Source organism: Haliotis rufescens, unplaced genomic scaffold (assembly GCF_023055435.1).
Source record: "Haliotis rufescens isolate VD_foot unplaced genomic scaffold, xgHalRufe1.0.p SCAF_32, whole genome shotgun sequence".
NCBI classification, from domain to species: domain Eukaryota; kingdom Metazoa; phylum Mollusca; class Gastropoda; order Lepetellida; family Haliotidae; genus Haliotis; species Haliotis rufescens.
Genome location: NW_025964024.1, coordinates 113,043 through 135,519, shown reverse-complemented (window position 1 = coordinate 135,519; position 22,477 = coordinate 113,043). Strand labels below are relative to the sequence as shown.

The window sequence follows — 22,477 nt, the reverse complement described above, 5'->3', positions numbered from 1 at the left end:
TTTTGAATGTTTTGTGTATTTTATTCGTGAAACGTCATCCGCCAGTTCTACAAGAATGCATTTTACTGTCCCTGGACCCAGGAGTTGAAGGAGGACACACGAGTGTAGACACTGGGGTAGCTGCCAGAGCAGGAGCTGATACCCCATGATGTGATTCCAGTCAGCGTATTACCGCATACCAGCGGGCCACCACTGTCACCCTAAAACCGAAAATAATTTGTCAGTTAAAACTTATATAGAGTATTATCACACGTTAATGGAACATATGCGATGGGAATTCATAATGACAAACACGTCATACTACAACAACGTATCCCTATCCTAAATCATTTTATGTTAAACTAGTAGTGCACTTACAGAGGAAAATGTAGGGCTGGTACAGGAATGGCTTATCTACTTGATTTATATGTCAACAAAGGTAGGAGTGGTTATGTGAACTCACACTGCAGGCAGATTTGCCAGACGCAAAGATACAGATGTGTCCAGAGTTGACGGTGGCACCACTTATACTAGACCATCTGTTGGAACAGTCGGTGTTGGTCAGCACGGTCATGTCGACCTTCTGGAGGACGTTGGGGGTGCTGCCACCTCCTACGGGAGCAGACATGTGTAAACAAGTGGTAAATGAAATGCCATCATGATGTAGTGCGCATGGATCTTATGGACGAATGAACTGTAACAAGGTAACAAAAAGTGCACTCAAAGAGGAATACTGACCACTGAGTCTTCCCCATCCGCTGATCGTGCATGTTTGTCCGGCATAGTCGTTGCTACCAGAAGCCAGACTGACGGTTGACACAGCTGAACTGCTTGTGTCCATTGAGGTTGACAGTCTCAGGACTGCGATGTCGTTAGGATAGCCACCAGCATTACCATTGTAGTCAGGGTGCTATACGAGATAAACAGACAAAACAGTGCTCAGTAGCTGACGTTCAAAACTGTCAACACAATATAATTCCCTGTGTTACATTTCCATTTCAAAATACAAACATGAAAATAAACTGTAGACGATAGACATCATGTGGAAGTGTTTAAACTAAGGGAAATAACTCACGTTGGTGTAGGAGGTGACCGAGGAGTACTGTTCAGTTCCATCATTATCGTTCATTCTGAGTATGCCAAAGCCAAGACGGTAACTGCTAGCGCTGTGAATGTCATGAGAGAATCATTATCAGTGTTGCATGACACAATTTACAGAGTATTTAATAATTAAATCATTCCTCACATTAGTGCCACATAACCAATAATTTAAATATTTCCTTTTATTTAATCTATGCTAAATCATCCGAGCGTACACTGGGAACAGTTGTACATTTTACAGATAACACAGATGAGTGGACAAATGGGATTCAGTAACATCCAGTTATTACAAAGCTGTTATGACAAAATTGCAGATGACATAATTTTGTTTTCAGATAATATTAATGGTCTACAGAGACAGATTGGTGAGGTAGTGACTTATTATGAGGAATGGTATTGAAACTAACTGTATATGGAGACAATACAAAAACCGCAGTCTTAAAAATCGTGGATAGCCAGCACGTTATGAAAAATGGTTCTTTACAAGGGAATGTACTATAGGCCTGTGGCCTCTTCAGTGCATAAAGAAGTATTGATGGAAGCTTCCATGTTTAATTAATTATGTGGTAAAACATCCGCACTACGTCCTTAACGAGAAACCGTTCAATTGTATTTCTACTAACAAAGCGTGTTTCCGTATTGTAAGCATGATATCTTTGGAATAAAATGTGTATAATGGGAGTCTTTGGCAACCATGATATATTTTTGTATTCTTAATATATGAAATTTACGATATGGAAACACATGGAGGTAATAATCTCTGTATCACACAATGTTATTATCACAATAATCGACGGTATTTTCAGTAGATAAAGTAACTTTTTAAATCCGCGTATGGATACCCTGTTCGAGTGAACCGCTCAATATCATAATTTTCAGCCATGTTTGTCTGCTGAAACACCCACACATCGGCAAACCCCTAACTAAACTTCTGATTTATTCATCAAGCAGACATTGCATCGCCCCGTTTGGCGCTAAAAAGTCGTTCCTGCCATGTGATCTCATTAGCATATTATCGGACCGTGATATCAAGTAATAGGAGTATTTGCTTCTTAACATGGTTTATTTGCAGTTTTCTGCTTCGTGTGTTATCATTATAAATTGTTACCTGTTGGAGAGACAGTGAGCGGCAGTGAGGGCCTTGCTGGTGGTGTAGAGGACGCAGCCACAGATATGGAACCAGCTGCTGCCACTCCTCACCTGGACACTTCCTTGCCAGGGAAACTCTCCTGCAGCTGCATTGCTGCCTCCAACGATGTTGGTGCTGATCTCAGCCAGGGCCGTAGCTGCAACAGCATGTATTGTGTACATATACTAAAGAAAGGATATAAGTGATCCTAATCATACTTATTACATTTAATGATTTAGAAACCTGCCCATAGTTTGACATTAGTTTGTTGCTTTTGTAATTGTTAAATAGATCCGAGGCATTTGGAACAAAAATACAAACTTACTGGCCAAGGTACAAAGAAGGATGGTGAGAAGTGCGTTCATCTTTGTGGGTCGAGATGAAGTGACAATGTGTGCAGACAGGTAGTCTTTTATACAGATCAGGGGTGTGCCATTTGTTCCTCTCCCAACATCATAAATGTGCCATTCTGCACAGTGTAGCCAAACACTTATTATCGTGAAGGTTTATGACTCTTAATTGCGAACGTCAGCTTTACTCAACAAATTATTCAAGATGTCACGTGATCTTTTGTTTGCCAGTCCAGAATCTATTACATTCTTATTCCGTTAATAATTATATGCAGCCGAATCTAAAACTAACAAATTAACTGTATATTCTTTTGAATCTTTACATATATTTAAACTATGTAATTTGTGTTAAAAACAGCTGAAACTAAGACTATAAGCGACGAAGACAATGATTATTTTCTCACCCTACACTATACTGCAAGTACTAAATTAGCACATATGTTTTCTCGCTCACACGAGTTATTTGATTGGTGGGCAATCTTTGCCATAATAACATTTGAATAGGGTTCACAAGGAAGCTATGGTGGCGAATACGTACAGGGTTTTATCACGAGGACACATAATACCTTGGATATTGTTTCAATAGTTTGTCTTATGTATCGGTAGTTATGCCATTTCTTTGTTATGATTCTAAGGTTTTTCACTGCGCAGTAAGCAACCACATGTTTCTGTTCACAACACTTCAAAGCTGATATTAATTATACCACATGGTAGATTTGGGCATAATAATTCCATTCTAGGTTGTAATTTTGCTTTAAAGAATGTAAAACTATCAAAAGAGTCTCCTTCAAGTCAACGTGTAAACTTGTCGCTATATTTATGTACATGTGAAAAAACAGCAGGTGTTTTGCAAGATCTGAATAAATATTTCCGTACATACTAAACAAACCGTGTAATCTCTGGTCAGCCAACGCTCAGACCGTCACTCTACTTTGTGCTGTGGCCATCGTTATACATTTCCTTATAGTTTCAAATGCTATTTCGGAGTGAGTGAGGGGTGCAGGGAAGGAGGGAATGATGGATAGAATGAATGTAGTTCAGTAGCAATATTCGTCTATGCCACGGCGTCCTGCAAATGATCCATTCTTGACCAGACACACCATTGACCGAGAGGATGAGCTACGATCCGAACGGCGATACACAAACTGACAATGCACCCGATATATTCAAACCATGTGTTCTATATATGTATTGAATTATGTTATAAAAAGTGTCAAAACCCCTTCCATATTCATCAGAAATCTCTGATGAAAGCAGAGTCGATTGTACGATTCCGACTACATCATGAGTATGTGTTTATGAATCACTGTCAAATAGTGATGCTGCGACGTGTTACCACTGTTACAGTTAATGAATCTAATCTTCCGTAAGTCATTCCTAAGAAGTGGGATTCTTCAATATGCAACTGCGAAGAAGTGATATCTATCAGAAGTATACATATGCCGTAGAGATCACGAATAATGAGAGTATTTTTATCAATCAAATTACAGCACACTCATTGTTTTATAATGTTCCATGATTAATGTGGAGACTCGTCATGCTGTTTGGTGCACTTTTGTACACATTTATTTGTCTGATGGTCCTCTGGTGAAGCATGTCAAGACTAATGATGAACACAATGCATTCCACAGTTTTCCAAAACGAGCCAAGGATGTGGGACATAATCTCAAAGTCAGTGTTAATTATGTTGATGGTTCTGTACTGCTGGACGGTACAGAAATGACTGTCAACCAAGCGAAGTGCCATATCGAGTCGGCCCAGACTCAGTTTTTCAAGGAGAGGCTATCTAAACGACCACTGCATCGAGTTTATGTGCAGTGTGTTGAGGGGATCAGCAATCCTGCAGAGTCCTTTGCTTGGATGAAGTCATCTGGCCTGAAAAGTGAAACAGAACGCTTTTTGTTTGTTGGCTTTCAGGACCAGTCACTTTCCACTCGAAACCGTTAGTGTGTGATTTTGCATCAAAATGTAAATATGAAATGTAGAATATGTAATGAATTTAATGAGACTCTCCAACACATTGTCAGTGGATGGAAACTGTTGTATGGTCTATAAGGGTGCTATTGCAATAAAGTCATCATGGCTCCGGAATAGTACAAGCAGCCACACAGCCACAGGCACTCATGCACGTCACTATGTAAGGGCAATAATCTTGAACGTGACGTTAAACCCTATTTCATCTCACGATCCATATGGTCTTGTCGACAGAAGTTACAATCAAAGGAGCACAACTAAAAGCACAACAGACTCAAGGGCTTGATGGTGTACCAAAGTGCATAATGTTAGGTTTATCCCCATTATCTGCCATGGTATTATCTTCACACTATCTTCAAGGGATATCTTGAAAGATGTATAGGTCCAACTCCGTTCTTGCTTAAAGATTACCAGTATCGGCATACAATAGAATGCATACAAAAACCTTTCTAAATTCAAACGAAATTTCTGCAAAAAGCAGAGTCGAATGTACAATTCCCACAGTGTCACAAGCACATGTGTTGCAACGCATGAGTACTGCTATGCGGTGTTAGGCAACAAACACAAACTTTCTTCATGCATGTTGTGTGGGTTGCCGTTGGGGCAGGACATGCTTATCCTTTTCCCGAAAGCCTGGTGTCATCGTTGATTTTCAGTGATCAGTTGGAATAATTTTAACGCTGTTTTGTCTTATACACTCAAAAGAATCTGTTTCGAGAGTGGATCTTCCCTGGCGTTGACGTTTTATATTTTAGGAATCACTATCAAAATAGTCATGATACCAAATATTCACGAAGAGGTGAGCATACCAGGACCAACTGGCGACACCCGTCAGAAACACATGCAAAGGCAAGTAAATTGTTCACCTGAAAAATAATAGCACACAGTAACATCTAGTACAAGTCAAATAGGGAATTGCATCCGACATCATCTGTGTCACTGATGAGTCAAATTTGGAAATCTCCTCCATGTGTCTACCATCTAACGTTACAAAGTTCTTGAATTTTAAAGGGAAAGTTGGAGTCATTCTCCTTGTCATTCAGTCTTCTGGGGAGTGTTTTGTTACACTGGCTCTTGACGTGAAGTTATCCCATTGACTTTAAATATAGATAATAGGGAGGTTTTACTTTCAAGTATGACCTGCTTTCAGGATTTACTTCTTTTAAGTAAGATTTTAAACATATTTAGTTGGATCTTCACACAACGACATTATAGCCCAAAGGACCATCATCATTCGTAACACAGTTTTACTAAATCGGGTGCATTGGCAGTTTGCGTATCGCCGTTCGGATCGTAGCTCATCCTCTCGGTCAGTGGTGTGTCTGGTGAAGAATCGATCATTTGCAGGACGCCGTGACACAGACGAATTTTGCTACTGCATTACATTCATTCTATCCATCAATCCCTCCATCCCTGCACCCTTCACTCACTTTGAAACAGCATTTGAAACTATAAGAAAATTTATAACGATGGCCACAGCACAAAGTAGAGTGACGGTCTGAGCGTTGGCTGACCAGGGATTACGAGGTTTGTATAGTATCTACGGAAATATTATTCAGATCTTGGAAAGTACCTGCTGCTCTTTCACATGTAAATAAATATAGCGACAAGTTTACACGTTGACTTGAAGGAGACTCTTTTGATGGTTTTACATTCCAATTACAACCTAGAATTGAATTATAATGCCCAAATCTACCATGTGGTGTAATCAATATCAGCTTTGAAGTGTTGTGAACAGAAACATGTGGTTGCTTACTGCGCAGTGAAACACCTTAGAATCATAACAAAGAAATGGTATGACTGATACATAAGACAAACTATTAAAACAATATCCAAGGTGTTATGCGTTCTCATGATAAATACCCTGTACGTATTCGCCACCATAGCCTCGTTGTGAACCCTATTCAAAGGTCATTATGGCAAAGATTGCCCACCAATCAAATTACTCTAGTGTGCGAGAAAACATATGTGCTAATTTTGTATTTAGAGTATAGTGTAGGTTGGGAAAATAACCATTGTTTTAGTTGCTTATAGTCTTAGTTTCAGCTGTTTACATGGTTTAAAAATATGTAAAGAATATACAGTTAATTTGTTCGTTCTCAATTCTGCTGCACATTAATATTAACAGATAAGCATGTAATAGATTCTGGACTGGCAAACAAGAGATCACGTGACATCTTGAATGAGTTGTGGAGTAAAGCTGACGTTCGCAATTAAGAGTCATAAACCTTCACGATAGTAACTGTTTCGCTACACTGTGCAGAATGGCACATTTATGATGTTGGGAGAGGAACAAATGGCACTCCCCTGATCTGTATAAAAGACTTCCTGTCTGCACACATTGTCACTTCATCTCGACCCACAAAGATGAACGCACTTCTCACCATCCTTCTTTGTACCTTGGCCAGTAAGTTTGTATTTTACTCCAAATGCCTCGGATCTATTGAACAATTACACAACCAACGAACTAATGTCAAACTATGGGCAGGTTTCTAAATCATTAAATGTAATAAGTATGATTAGGATCACTTATATACTTTCCGTAATACATATACACTATGCATGCTGTTGTAGCTACGGCCCTGGCTGAGATCAGCACCAACATCGTTGGAGGCAGCAATGCAGCTGCAGGAGAGTTTCCCTGGCAAGGAAGTGTCCAGGTGAGGAGTGGCAGCAGCTGGTTCCATATCTGTGGCTGCGTCCTCTACACCACCAGCAAGGCCCTCACTGCCGCTCACTGTCTCTCCAACAGGTAACAATTTATAATGATAACACACGAAGCAGAAAACTGAAATTAAACCATGTTTAGAAGTCAATACTACCATTACCTGATTTCACGATCCGACAATATGCTGAGGTCACATTGCAGGAACGACTTTTAAGCGCCACACGAGGCGATGCAATGTCTGCTTGATGAATAAATCAGAAGAAGTGTAGGTTTCCAGATGTGTGGGTATTTCAGTAGATAAACATGGCCCAAAATTGTTTGGCTCTATATGATATAATGGAGGGGTTCACTCGAACATGGTATCCATACGCGGATTTAAAAGTTACTTCATCTACTGAAAATGCCGTCAATTATTGTGAGAATAACATTATATGATACAGAGATTATTACCTCCGTGTGTTTCCATATCGTACATTTCATATATAAGAGTACAAATATGCATCATGTTTGCTAAAGACACGCAATATACACATGTTATTCCGAAGATATCATGCTTACAATACGGAAACACGCTTTGTTAGTAGAAATACAATTGAACGGTAGTAGTGCGGTTGTTTTACCACATAATTAATTAAAAATGGAAGCTTCCATCAATACTTCTTTATGCACTGAAGAGTCGACAGGCCTATAGAACATTCCCTTTTAAAGAACAATTTTTCATAACGTGCTGGCTATCCACGATTTTTAAGACTACGATGTTTGTATTGTCTCCATAAACAGTTAGTTTCAATTCCTCATAATAAGTCTCTAGCTCACAAATCTGACTCGGTCGACCATTAATATTACCTGAAAACAAAATTATGTCATCTGCAATTTTGTCATAACAACTTTGTAATGGCTGGATGTATCTGAATCCCATTTGTGCACTCATCTTGAATCTGTTATCTGTACATCTGTTCTCAGTGTAAGCTCAGATGATTTGGCAGATATCAACTCTAAGGAAATTTTTGAATTATTAGTTATGAGGCACTAGTGTGAGAAATGATTAAATTACTAAATACTCTGTAAATTGTGTCATGCAACACTGATAATGTCTCTCTCATGACATTCACAGCGCTAGCAGTTACCGTCTTGGCTTTGGCATACTCAGAATGAACGATAATGATGGAACTGAACAGTACTCTTCAGTCACCTCCTACACCAACGTGAGTTATTTCCCTTAGTTTAAACACTTCCACATAATGTCTATCGTCTACAGTTTACTTTCATGTTTGTATTATGAAATGGAAATGTAACACAGGGAATTATATTGTGTTGACAGTTTTAAGCGTCAGCTACTGAGCACTGTTTTGTCTGTTTATCTCGTGTAGCACCCTGACTACAATGGTAATGCTGGTGGCTATCCTAACGACATCGCAGTCCTGAGACTGTCAACCTCAATGGACACAAGCAGTTCAGCTGTGTCAACCGTTAATCTGGCTTCTGGTAGCAACGACTATGCCGGACAAACATGCACGATCAGCGGATGGGGAAGACTCAGTGGTCAGTATTCCTCTTTGAGTGCGCTTTATGTTACCTTGTTACAGTTCATTCGTCCATAAGATCCATGCGCACTACATCATGATGGCAGTACATTTACCACTTGTTTTCACATGTCTGCTCCCGTAGGAGGTGGCAGCACCCCAAACGTCCTCCAGAAGGTCGACATGACCGTGCTGACCAACACCGACTGTTCCAACAGATGGTCTAGTATCAGTGGTGCCACCGTCAACTCTGGACACATCTGTATCTTTGCGTCTGGCAAATCTGCCTGCAGTGTGAGTTCACATAACCACTCCTACCTTTGTTGACATATAAATCAAGTAGATAAGCCATTCCTGTACCAGCCCTACCGCTACCTCTGCATGTGCACAACGTTGTTTCACATAAAATGATTTAGGATAGGGATACGTTGTTGTAGTATGACGTGTTTGTCATTATGAATTACCATCGCATATGTTCCATTAAAGTGTGATAATACTCTAATAGGTTTTAACTGACAAATTACTTTCGGTTTTAGGGTGACAGTGGTGGCCCGCTGGTATGCGGTAATACGTTGACTGGAATCACATCATGGGGTATCAGCTCCTGCTCTGGCAGCTACCCCAGTGTCTACACTCGTGTGTCCTCCTTCTACAACTGGGTACAGATACAATAAAAGACACTCTTGTAAAACAGGCAGATGACGTTTCAAGAATAAAATACACAAAACATTCAAAATATGTTGTTTTATTACGCAAAAAGACTCGTTGTTGAAAAGTCGAATTGACATGTCAACGCTTTAACTATGGACTACCTCCCTGTCTCTGTGGATTCTTACGGCAAAAACAACTGAACACGCTTTAGACAAGATTAGGAAATATCAAATAATATATAAACGTGCTTTATGTTATTTTATGCATAATAGTTCGCTAGATACAACAAAACTCATCAATAATTGATTATCCTATGGCAACCGTCCATTATGTGATAGTATGTAATACGTGATCGGTGCCGTCGGTTTACCGAGCATTATGCAGTAAATGTAACTTTATGGAAACATCTGTGGTAATGTCGATTCACATCATATATAGTATGATGTAAAATGCCTTAATAGGTTGTTATTTTCACTTTCATTTACACTGCCACAACTGTAAGTGGTTGAAATTTAAATGTGTATCGATTGCCAACAAACACGTCCTGTAAAAAGTTTCGGTAGTTTAACCCGCTAAAATATTTGGTTGGGTGTGTGAATGTCAACAGTGTCAGCAGAAGTTGTTGTTTTGGCATAGATGTATACACTTTTCCCTGTCCCCTGCACGCAAGTGGTGTACTCCGCTAACAGTGTAGTAATGAAAGACAGACACACAGTTGTAGTTCAGTGTTGGAGGCCTCGTGGCCCAGTGTACAATCTTACCCACATTGACAGTGGTATTTCGAATAGAAATTTAAACTTAAAGTTTTCAAATGAATCGCCTATCAAAAATATCACTTGATGACATTGATGGATATTGCTGAGAGTACATTGTAAGTGGAAATAAAGCTACATGATTCTGCCCTGATGGATATCCACGATACTATATCTATATCATGTATGAGTGCGTGAGAAAGTAAGTATGATTTTACGCCGCTTTTAGCAATATTCCAGCAATCACGACCAGGGACACCAGCAATAGCTAATGTCATGCAAAGAACAGTCAGAAGAGTGACAGAAATAATGTTATTTAACTTATCAAGTTGATTCTGTGCAAATGATTTGTTAAATTGTTTCATTGGCCTCCGTTTCTCAATCGGTAAATCAACGATTTGATTATAGAATGACATAAACAAAATATACAAAGGATAATTAGAAAGACGGGTTCGGAATCGGAAGAAAAATCAAAATCTTCGAGGCCACCATCAGGAATTCCATTTTGTAAGCCCATGTGTGGATCATCAGTGACAACTGCATCAGGTAGTTGAGGAAGAATAATGCGAATGTTCATTAGCAATTTCGGGATTGCTACTGATGGAACTGTGGGTTCAACACAAATACGCAAAGGCGCCTGACCAATGTTGGCAGTTAGCTCACCAGGTTCACGGCACAAATATAATTTGAGTCGCCGGAGCTGGTCACGGATGTTTTGTTCTGTCATACATTGGCATGGCTTTCTCCCAGTCAACAATTTGCCATTTACTTGTGATATTTCTGGCCACCCTGTTGCTTTCGCACACTCAAAAAGTGTGGACTTCATTTGCTGCGTCCAAGGATATTCTTGGGTTGGGTCTGTGCCTCCCCCTGGGGCAAGTCCCATCCCCAGTTTGGTTGGTTTGTATTCCGGAGGGAGGCTGACTGGGCTGCGGCGTTGTTAGTTGAATGTCTTAATGGCTTTCTGTAACCCAGTTTTAAACCAGTTTTGGGGGGTTAGCCCTAACTGGGTGAGTAGTAGTAGTAGTAGTAGTAGTAGTAGTAGTAGTAGTAGTAGTAGAAGTAGTTACAGATTAAAATATAAAATGCAGCAAAAAGGGTTTGGATGATCCTGGCACAGTCAGGCTGGTTAGGCTCATCATCAGCTCTGGGTCCTTGCCCCCTCTACACACAGCCCAGACAGTGAATGGGACTTCTCCCAGGAAGCGCTGTCTAGTCAAACCCACCCAGAACTTGAGAATGGGAAGACTCCCCAACACTACAACCTTCTGCATTACCCAGATTTTCAGAAGGGCTGTATTCCTGGTAGCAAACCCGGGTAGTCTCCCAATGTCAGTAAATAGATTGGGAGGTACCAACCCTAAGGCACCGAGAACAACGGGGAGTCGGACAACTTGGTACTTGGGATGCAAGTGTGACATTTCGAAAGCGAGGTCCGATTGACGGTTTCGAGTGAGAAGTTACTGGTCCTGAGCAGCAAACAGAAAGTCTTCTATTTCATTTCGCAGGCCAGACAACTTCATCAAAGTACAGGACTCTGCAGTATTGCTGATCTTCTCAACACACTGCATATAAACTCGATGAAGTGGTCGTTCAGAAAGCCTCTCCTTGAAAAGATTGGCCGACTTGATACGGTACCTCGCTTGGTTGACACTCATTTCTCTACCATCCAGCAGTATAGAACCATCAACAAAATTATTGAGATTTTGTCCAACATCCTTGGCTCGTTTTCGAAAACTGTTTTTTATTATTATTATTATTATTGTTATTATTATTATTATTATTATTATTATTATTATTATTATTATGATGTACGTACAGATTAAACATTACAAATGCAGGAAAGAGGGTTTGGATGATCCTGGCACAGTCAGGCTGGTTAGGCTCATCATCAGCTCAGAGCCCTTGCCCCCTCTACACGCAGCCCATACAGCGAATGGGACTTCTCCCAGGAAGTGCAGCCTAGTCAAACCCGCCCAGAACTTTTCGGAGAATGTGAAGACTCCCCAACACTGCAACCTTCCCCGGCCGTGATTTGCTGGAATATTGCTGAAAGTGGTGTAAAACCATCCTTACTTTCTCACTCACTCATACATGATATAGATATAGTATCGTGGATTCCCTCAGAGCAGAATCATGTAGATTTGTAGCTTGATTTTCCCTTGTAATACACTCTCAGCAATATCCATCAATGTCATCAAGAGATAGGCTTTTAATATGCGATTCAATTGAAAATTTTATGATTAATCTTCAGTTTAAATTTCTATTCGAAATACCACTGTCAAAGTGGGTAAGATTGTATTCGGGGCCACGGGGCCTCAAACACTGAACTCCAACTTGTGTGTGTCTGTCATTACTAAACTCTTAGCGGAGTACATTACTTGAGTGCAGGGGTGCAAATAATAGTGTAAACATTTATACCAAAACAACAACTTCTGCGTAATGCTCGGTAAACCGACGGCACCGATCACGTATTACATACTATCACATAATGGACGGTTACCATAGGATAATCAATTATTCATGAGTTTTGTTGTATCTAGCGAACGATACATTTATATATTATTTGCCAATCTTGTCTGAAGCGTGTTCAGTTGTTTGGGCTGTAAGAATCCACAGAGACAAGGCAGTAGTCCATAGTTAAAGCGTTGACTTGACACTTCGACTTTTCCACAACGTTTCATACAGACAGAGTCGTTTTAAAAAAAAACATATTTTGAATGTTTTGTGTATTTTATTCGTGAAACGTCATCCGCCAGTTCTACAAGAATGCATTTTACTGTCCCTGGACCCAGGAGTTGAAGGAGGACACACGAGTGTAGACACTGGGGTAGCTGCCAGAGCAGGAGCTGATACCCCATGATGTGATTCCAGTCAACGTATTACCGCATACAAGCGGGCCACCACTGTCACCCTAAAACCGAAAATAATTTGTCAGTTAAAACTTATATAGAGTATTATCACACGTTAATGGAACATATGCGATGGGAATTCATAATGACAAACACGTCATACTACAACAACGTATCCCTATCCTAAATCATTTTATGTGAAACATAGTAGTGTACTTATTGAGGAAGTTGTAGGGCTTGTACAGGAATGGCTTATGTACTTGATTTATATGTCAACAAAGGTAGGAGTGGTTATGTGAACTCACACTGCAGGCAGATTTGCCAGACGCAAAGATACAGATGTGTCCAGAGTTGACGGTGGCACCACTTATACTAGACCATCTGTTGGAACAGTCGGTGTTGGTCAGCACGGTCATGTCGACCTTCTGGAGGACGTTTGGGGTGCTGCCACCTCCTACGGGAGCAGACATGTGAAAACAATTGGTAAATGTACTGCCATCATGATGTAGTGCGCATGGATCTTATGGACGAATGAACTGTAACAAGGTAACAAAAAGTGCACTCAAAGAGGAATACTGACCACTGAGTCTTCCCCATCCGCTGATCGTGCATGTTTGTCCGGCATAGTCGTTGCTACCAGAAGCCAGACTGACGGTTGACACAGCTGAACTGCTTGTGTCCATTGAGGTTGACAGTCTCAGGACTGCGATGTCGTTAGGATAGCCACCAGCATTACCATTGTAGTCAGGGTGCTACACGAGATAAACAGACAAAGTAGTGCTCAGTAGCTGACGCTTCAAACTGTCAACACAATATAATTCCCTGTGTTACATTTCCATTTCATAATACAAACATGAAAATAAACTGTAGACGATAGACATAATGTGGAAGTGTTTAAACTAAGGGAAATTACTCACGTTGGTGTAGGAGGTGACTGAAGAGTACTGTTCAGTTCCATCATTATCGTTCATTCTGAGTATGCCAAAGCCAAGACGGTAACTGCTCGCGCTGTGAATGTCATGAGAGAAACATTATCAGTGTTGCATGACACAATTTACAGAGTATTTAATAATTAAATCATTCCTCACATTAGTGCCACATAACCAATAATTTAAATATTTCCTTTTATTTAATCTATGCTAAATCATCCGAGCGTACACTGGGAACAGTTGTACATTTTACAGATAACACAGATGAGTGGACAAATGTTTGGTGAGGTAGTGACTTATTATGAGGAATGGTATTGAAACTAACTGTATATGGAGACAATACAAAAACCGCAGTCTTAAAAATCGTGGATTGCCAGCACGTTATGAAAAATGGTTCTTTGAAAGGGAATGTACTATAGGCCTGTGGCCTCTTCAGTGCATAAAGAAGTATTGATGGAAGCTTCCATGTTTAATTAATTATGTGGTAAAACATCCGCACTACGTCCTTAACGAGAAACCGTTCAATTGTATTTCTACTAACCAAGCGTGTTTCCGTATTGTAAGCATGATATCTTCGGAATAAAATGTGTATGATGGGAGTCTTTGGCAACCATGATATATTTTTGTATTCTTAATATATGAAATTTACGATATGGAAACACACGGAGGTAATAATCTCTGTATCATACAATGTTATTATCACAATAATCGACGGTATTTTCAGTAGATAAAGTAACTTTTTAAATCTGCGTATGGATACCCTGTTCGAGTGAACCGCTCAATATCATAATAGGAGTAATCATATCAAGTAATAGGAGTATTTGCTTCTTAACATGGTTTATTTGCAGTTTTCTGCTTCGTGTGTTATCATTATAAATTGTTACCTGTTGGAGAGACAGTGGGCGGCAGTGAGGGCCTTGCTGGTGGTGTAGAGGACGCAGCCACAGATATGGAACCAGCTGCTGCCACTCCTCACCTGGACACTTCCTTGCCAGGGAAACTCTCCTGCAGCTGCATTGCTGCCTCCAACGATGTTGGTGCTGATCTCAGCCAGGGCCGTAGCTGCAACAGCATGTATTGTGTGGTCATATACTCAAGAAAGGATATAAGTGATCCTAATCATACTTATTACATTTAATCATTTAGAAACCTGCCCATAGTTTGACGTTAGTTCGTTGGTTGTGTAATTGTTAAATAGATCCGAAGCATTTGGAACAAAAATACAAACTTACTGGCCAAGGTACAAAGAAGGATGGTGAGAAGTGCGTTCATCTTTGTGGATCGAGATGAAGTGACAATATGTGCAGACAGGTAGTCTTTTATACAGATCAGGGGTGTGCCATTTGTTCCTCTCCCAACATCATAAATGTGCCATTCTGCACAGTGTAGCCAAACACTTATTATCGTGAAGGTTTATGACTCTTAATTGCGAACGTCAGCTTTACTCAACAAATTATTCAAGATGTCACGTGATCTTTTGTTTGCCAGTCCAGAATCTATTACATTCTTATTCCGTTAATAATTATATGCAGCCGAATCTAAAACTAACAAATTAACTGTATATTCTTTTGAATCTTTACATATATTTAAACTATGTAATTTGTGTTAAAAACAGCTGAAACTAAGACTATAAGCGACGAAGACAATGATTATTTTCTCACCCTACACTATACTGCAAGTACTAAATTAGCACATATGTTTTCTCGCTCACACGAGTTATTTGATTGGTGGGCAATCTTTGCCATAATAACATTTGAATAGGGTTCACAAGGAAGCTATGGTGGCGAATACGTACAGGGTTTTATCACGAGGACACATAATACCTTGGATATTGTTTCAATAGTTTGTCTTATGTATCGGTAGTTATGCCATTTCTTTGTTATGATTCTAAGGTGTTTCACTGCGCAGTAAGCAACCACATGTTTCTGTTCACAACACTTCAAAGCTGATATTAATTATACCACATGGTAGATTTGGGCATAATAATTCCATTCTAGGTTGTAATTTTGCTTTAAAGAATGTAAAACTATCAAAAGAGTCTCCTTCAAGTCAACGTGTAAACTTGTCGCTATATTTATGTACATGTGAAAAAACAGCAGGTGTTTTGCAAGATCTGAATAAATATTTCCGTACATACTAAACAAACCGTGTAATCTCTGGTCAGCCAACGCTCAGACCGTCACTCTACTTTGTGCTGTGGCCATCGTTATACATTTCCTTATAGTTTCAAATGCTATTTCGGAGTGAGTGAGGGGTGCAGGGAAGGAGGGAATGATGGATAGAATGAATGTAGTTCAGTAGCAATATTCGTCTATGCCACGGCGTCCTGCAAATGATCCATTCTTGACCAGACACACCATTGACCGAGAGGATGAGCTACGATCCGAACGGCGATACACAAACTGACAATGCACCCGATATATTCAAACCATGTGTTCTATATATGTATTGAATTATGTTATAAAAAGCGACAAAACCCCTTCCATATTCATAAGAAATCTCCGATGAAAGCAGAGTCGATTGTACGATTCCGACTACATCATGAGTATGTGTTTATGAATCACTGTCAAATAGTGATGCTGCGACGTGTTACCACTGTTACAGTTAATGAATCTAATCTTCCGTAAGTCATTCCTAAGAAGTGGGATTCTTCAATATGCAACTGCGAAGAAGTGATATCTATCAGAAGTATACATATGCCGTAGAGATCACGAATAATGAGAGTATTTTTATCAATCAAATTACAGCACACTCATTGTTTTATAATGTTCCATGATTAATGTGGAGACTCGTCATGCTGTTTGGTGCACTTTTGTACACATTTATTTGTCTGATGGTCCTCTGGTGAAGCATGTCAAGACTAATGATGAACACAATGCATTCCACAGTTTTCCAAAACGAGCCAAGGATGTGGGACATAATCTCAAAGTCAGTGTTAATTATGTTGATGGTTCTGTACTGTTGGACGGTACAGAAATGACTGTCAACCAAGCGAAGTGCCATATCGAGTCGGCCCAGACTCAGTTTTTCAAGGAGAGGCTATCTAAACGACCACTGCATCGAGTTTATGTGCATTGTGTTGAGGGGATCAGCAATCCTGCAGAGTCCTTTGCTTGGATGAAGTCATCTGGCCTGAAAAGTGAAACAGAACGCTTTTTGTTTGTTGGCTTTCAGGACCAGTCACTTTCCACTCGAAACCGTTAGTGTGTGATTTTGCATCAAAATGTAAATATGAAATGTAGAATATGTAATGAATTTAATGAGACTCTCCAACACATTGTCAGTGGATGGAAACTGTTGTATGGTCTATAAGGGTGCTATTGCAATAAAGTCATCATGGCTCCGGAATAGTACAAGCAGCCACACAGCCACAGGCACTCATGCACGTCACTATGTAAGGGCAATAATCTTGAACGTGACGTTAAACCCTATTTCATCTCACGATCCATATGGTCTTGTCGACAGAAGTTACAATCAAATGAGCACAACTAAAAGCACAACAGACTCAAGGGCTTGATGGTGTACCAAAGTGCATAATGTTAGGTTTATCCCCATTATCTGCCATGGTATTATCTTCACACTATCTTCAAGGGATATCTTGAAAGATGCATTGGTCCAACTCCGTTCTTGCTCAAAGATTACCAGTATCGGCATACAATAGAATGCATACAAAAACCTTTCTAAATTCAAACGAAATTTCTGCAAAAAGCAGAGTCGAATGTACAATTCCCACAGTGTCACAAGCACATGTGTTGCAACGCATGAGTACTGCTATGCGGTGTTAGGCAACAAACACAAACTTTCTTCATGCATGTTGTGTGGGTTGCCGTTGGGGCAGGACATGCTTATCCTTTTCCCGAAAGCCTGGTGTCATCGTTGATTTTCAGTGATCAGTTGGAATAAGTTTAACGCTGTTTTGTCTTATACACTCAAAATAATCTGTTTCGAGAGTGGATCTTCCCTGGCGTTGACGTTTTATATTTTAGGAATCACTATCAAAATAGTCATGATACCAAATATTCACGAAGAGGTGAGCATACCAGGACCAACTGGCGACACCCATCAGAAACACATGCAAAGGCAAGTAAATTGTTCACCTGAAAAATAATAGCACACAGTAACATCTAGTACAAGTCAAATAGGGAATTGCATCCGACATCATCTGTGTCACTGATGAGTCAAATTTGGAAATCTCCTCCATGTGTCTACCATAAACGTTACAAAGTTCTTGAATTTTAAAGGGAAAGTTTGGAGTCATTCTCCTTGTCATTCAGTCTTCTGGGGAGTGTTTTGTTACACTGGCTCTTGACGTGAAGTTATCCCATTGACTTTAAATATAGATAATAGGGAGGTTTTACTTTCAAGTATGACCTGCTTTCAGGATTTACTTCTTTTAAGTAAGATTTTAAACATATTTAGTTGGATCTTCACACAACGACATTATAGCCCAAAGGACCATCATCATTCGTAACACAGTTTTACTAAATCGGGTGCATTGGCAGTTTGCGTATCGCCGTTCGGATCGTAGCTCATCCTCTCGGTCAGTGGTGTGTCTGGTCAAGAATCGATCATTTGCAGGACGCCGTGACACAGACGAATTTTGCTACTGCATTACATTCATTCTATCCATCAATCCCTCCATCCCTGCACCCTTCACTCACTTTGAAACAGCATTTGAAACTATAAGAAAATTTATAACGATGGCCACAGCACAAAGTAGAGTGACGGTCTGAGCGTTGGCTGACCAGGGATTACGAGGTTTGTATAGTATCTACGGAAATATTATTCAGATCTTGGAAAGTACCTGCTGCTTTTTCACATGTAAATAAATATAGCGACAAGTTTACACGTTGACTTGAAGGAGACTCTTTTGATGGTTTTACATTCCAATTACAACCTAGAATTGAATTATAATGCCCAAATCTACCATGTGGTGTAATCAATATCAGTTTTGAAGTGTTGTGAACAGAAACATGTGGTTGCTTACTGCGCAGTGAAACACCTTAGAATCATAACAAAGAAATGGTATGACTGATACATAAGACAAACTATTAAAACAATATCCAAGGTGTTATGCGTTCTCATGATAAATACCCTGTACGTATTCGCCACCATAGCCTCGTTGTGAACCCTATTCAAAGGTCATTATGGCAAAGATTGCCCACCAATCAAATTACTCTAGTGTGCGAGAAAACATATGTGCTAATTTAGTATTTAGAGTATAGTGTAGGTTGGGAAAATAACCATTGTTTTAGTTGCTTATAGTCTTAGTTTCAGCTGTTTACATGGTTTAAAAATATGTAAAGAATATACAGTTAATTTGTTCGTTCTCAATTCTGCTGCACATTAATATTAACAGATAAGCATGTAATAGATTCTGGACTGGCAAACAAGAGATCACGTGACATCTTGAATGAGTTGTGGAGTAAAGCTGACGTTCGCAATTAAGAGTCATAAACCTTCACGATAGTAACTGTTTGGCTACACTGTGCAGAATGGCACATTTATGATGTTGGGAGAGGAACAAATGGCACTCCCCTGATCTGTATAAAAGACTACCTGTCTGCACACATTGTCACTTCATCTCGACCCACAAAGATGAACGCACTTCTCACCATCCTTCTTTGTACCTTGGCCAGTAAGTTTGTATTTTACTCCAAATGCCTCGGATCTATTGAACAATTACACAACCAACGAACTAATGTCAAACTATGGGCATGTTTCTAAATCATTAAATGTAATAAGTATGATTAGGATCACTTATATACTTTCCGTCATACATATACACTATGCATGCTGTTGTAGCTACGGCCCTGGCTGAGATCAGCACCAACATCGTTGGAGGCAGCAATGCAGCTGCAGGAGAGTTTCCCTGGCAAGGAAGTGTCCAGGTGAGGAGTGGCAGCAGCTGGTTCCATATCTGTGGCTGCGTCCTCTACACCACCAGCAAGGCCCTCACTGCCGCTCACTGTCTCTCCAACAGGTAACAATTTTTAATGATAACACACGAAGCAGAAAACTGAAATTAAACCATGTTTAGAAGTCAATACTACCATTACCTGATTTCACGATCCGACAATATGCTGAGGTCACATTGCAGGAACGACTTTTAAGCGCCACACGAGGCGATGCAATGTCTGCTTGATGAATAAAGCAGAAGAAGTGTCGGTAGGGGTTTCCAGATGTGTGGGTATTTCAGTAGATAAACATGGCCCAAAATTGTTTGGCTCTATATGATATAATGGAGCGGTTCACTCGAACATGGTATCCATACGCGGATTTAAAAGTTACTTCATCTACTGAAAATGCTGTCAATTATTGTGAGAATAACATTATATGATACAGAGATTATTACCTCCGTGCGATTCCATATCGTACATTTCATATATAAGAGTACAAATATGCATCATGTTTGCTAAAGACACGCAATATACACATGTTATTCCGAAGATATCATGCTTACAATACGGAAACACGCTTGGTTAGTAGAAATACAATTGAACGGTAGTAGTGCGGTTGTTTCACCACATAATTAATTAAAAATGGAAGCTTCCATCAATACTTCTTTATGCACTGAAGAGTCCACAGGCCTATAGAACATTCCCTTGTAAAGAACCATTTTTCATAACGTGCTGGCTATCCACGATTTTTAAGACTACGATGTTTGTATTGTCTCCATATACAGTTAGTTTCAATTCCTCATAATAAGTCTCTAGCTCACAAATCTGACTCGGTCGACCATTAATATTACCTGAAAACAAAATTATGTCATCTGCAATTTTGTCATAACAACTTTGTAATGGCTGGATGTATCTGAATCCCATTTATGCACTCATCTTGAATCTGTTATCTGTACATCTGTTCTCAGTGTAAGCTCAGATGATTTGGCAGATATTAACTCTAAGGAAATATTTGAATTATTGGTTATGAGGCACTAGTGTGAGAAATGATTAAATTACTAAATACTCTGTAAATTGTGTCATGCAACACTGATAATGTCTCTCTCATGACATTCACAGCGCTAGCAGTTACCGTCTTGGCTTTGGCATACTCAGAATGAACGATAATGATGGAACTGAACAGTACTCTTCAGTCACCTCCTACACCAACGTGAGTTATTTCCCTTAGTTTAAACACTTCCACATTATGTCTATCGTCTACAGTTTACTTTCATGTTTGTATTTTGAAATGGAAATGTAACACAGGTAACAATTATATTGTGTTGACAGTTTTTAAGCATCAGCTACTGAGCACTACTTTGTCTGTTTATCTCGTGTAGCACCCTGACTACAATGGTAATGCTGGTGGCTATCCTAACGACATCGCAGTCCTGAGACTGTCAACCTCAATGGACACAAGCAGTTCAGCTGTGTCAACCGTTAATCTGGCTTCTGGTAGCAACGACTATGCCGGACAAACATGCACGATCAGCGGATGGGGAAGACTCAGTGGTCAGTATTCCTCTTTGATTGCACTTTTTGTTACCATGTTACAGTTCATTCGTCCATAAGATCCATGCGCACTACATCATGATGGCAGTACATTTACCACTTGTTTTCACATGTCTGCTCCCGTAGGAGGTGGCAGCACCCCAAACGTCCTCCAGAAGGTCGACATGACCGTGCTGACCAACACCGACTGTTCCAACAGATGGTCTAGTATCAGTGGTGCCACCGTCAACTCTGGACACATCTGTATCTTTGCGTCTGGCAAATCTGCCTGCAGTGTGAGTTCACATAACCACTCCTACCTTTGTTGACATATAAATCAAGTAGATAAGCCATTCCTGTACCAGCCCTACCGCTACCTCTGCATGTGCACAACGTTGTTTCACATAAAATGATTTAGGATAGGGATACGTTGTTGTAGTATGACGTGTTTGTCATTATGAATTCCCATCGCATATGTTCCATTAACGTGTGATAATACTCTATATAAGTTTTAACTGACAAATTACTTTCGGTTTTAGGGTGACAGTGGTGGCCCGCTGGTATGCGGTAATACGTTGACTGGAATCACATCATGGGGTATCAGCTCCTGCTCTGGCAGCTACCCCAGTGTCTACACTCGTGTGTCCTCCTTCAACTCCTGGGTCCAGGGACAGTAAAATGCATTCTTGTAGAACTGGCGGATGACGTTTCACGAATAAAATACACAAAACATTCAAAATATGCCTTTTTTAAAACGACTCTGTCTGTATGAAACAAGTTAGAGGGGGCAAGGGCCCTGAGCTGATGATGAGCCTAACCAGCTTGACTGTGGCAGGATCATCCAAACCCTCTTTCCTGCATTTGTTATGTTTAATCTGTGGATTCTTACGGCAAAAACAACTGAACACGCTGTAGACATGATTAGGAAATATCAAATAATATATAAACGTGCTTTATGTTATTTTATGCATAATAGTTCGCTAGATACAACAAAACTCATCAATAATTGATTATCCTATGGCAACCGTCCATTATGGGATAGTATGTAATACGTGATCGGTGCCGTCGGTTTACCGAGCATTATGCAGTAAATGTAACTTTATGGAAACATCTGTGGTAATGTGGATTCTTATCATATA

At 39.9% G+C, this 22,477-nt stretch overlaps 4 pseudogenes; 2 read left to right on the top strand and 2 right to left on the bottom strand.

The window, feature by feature from the left end:
- On the bottom strand, nucleotides 1–2,642 carry LOC124149103 (annotated as a pseudogene).
- A 4,227-nt stretch (nucleotides 2,643–6,869) lies between these two features.
- Nucleotides 6,870–9,460, top strand: LOC124149106 (annotated as a pseudogene).
- A 3,381-nt stretch (nucleotides 9,461–12,841) lies between these two features.
- Nucleotides 12,842–15,235, bottom strand: LOC124149097 (annotated as a pseudogene).
- A 4,183-nt stretch (nucleotides 15,236–19,418) lies between these two features.
- LOC124127373 lies at nucleotides 19,419–22,077 on the top strand (annotated as a pseudogene).
- Nucleotides 22,078–22,477: the final 400 nt, after the last annotated feature.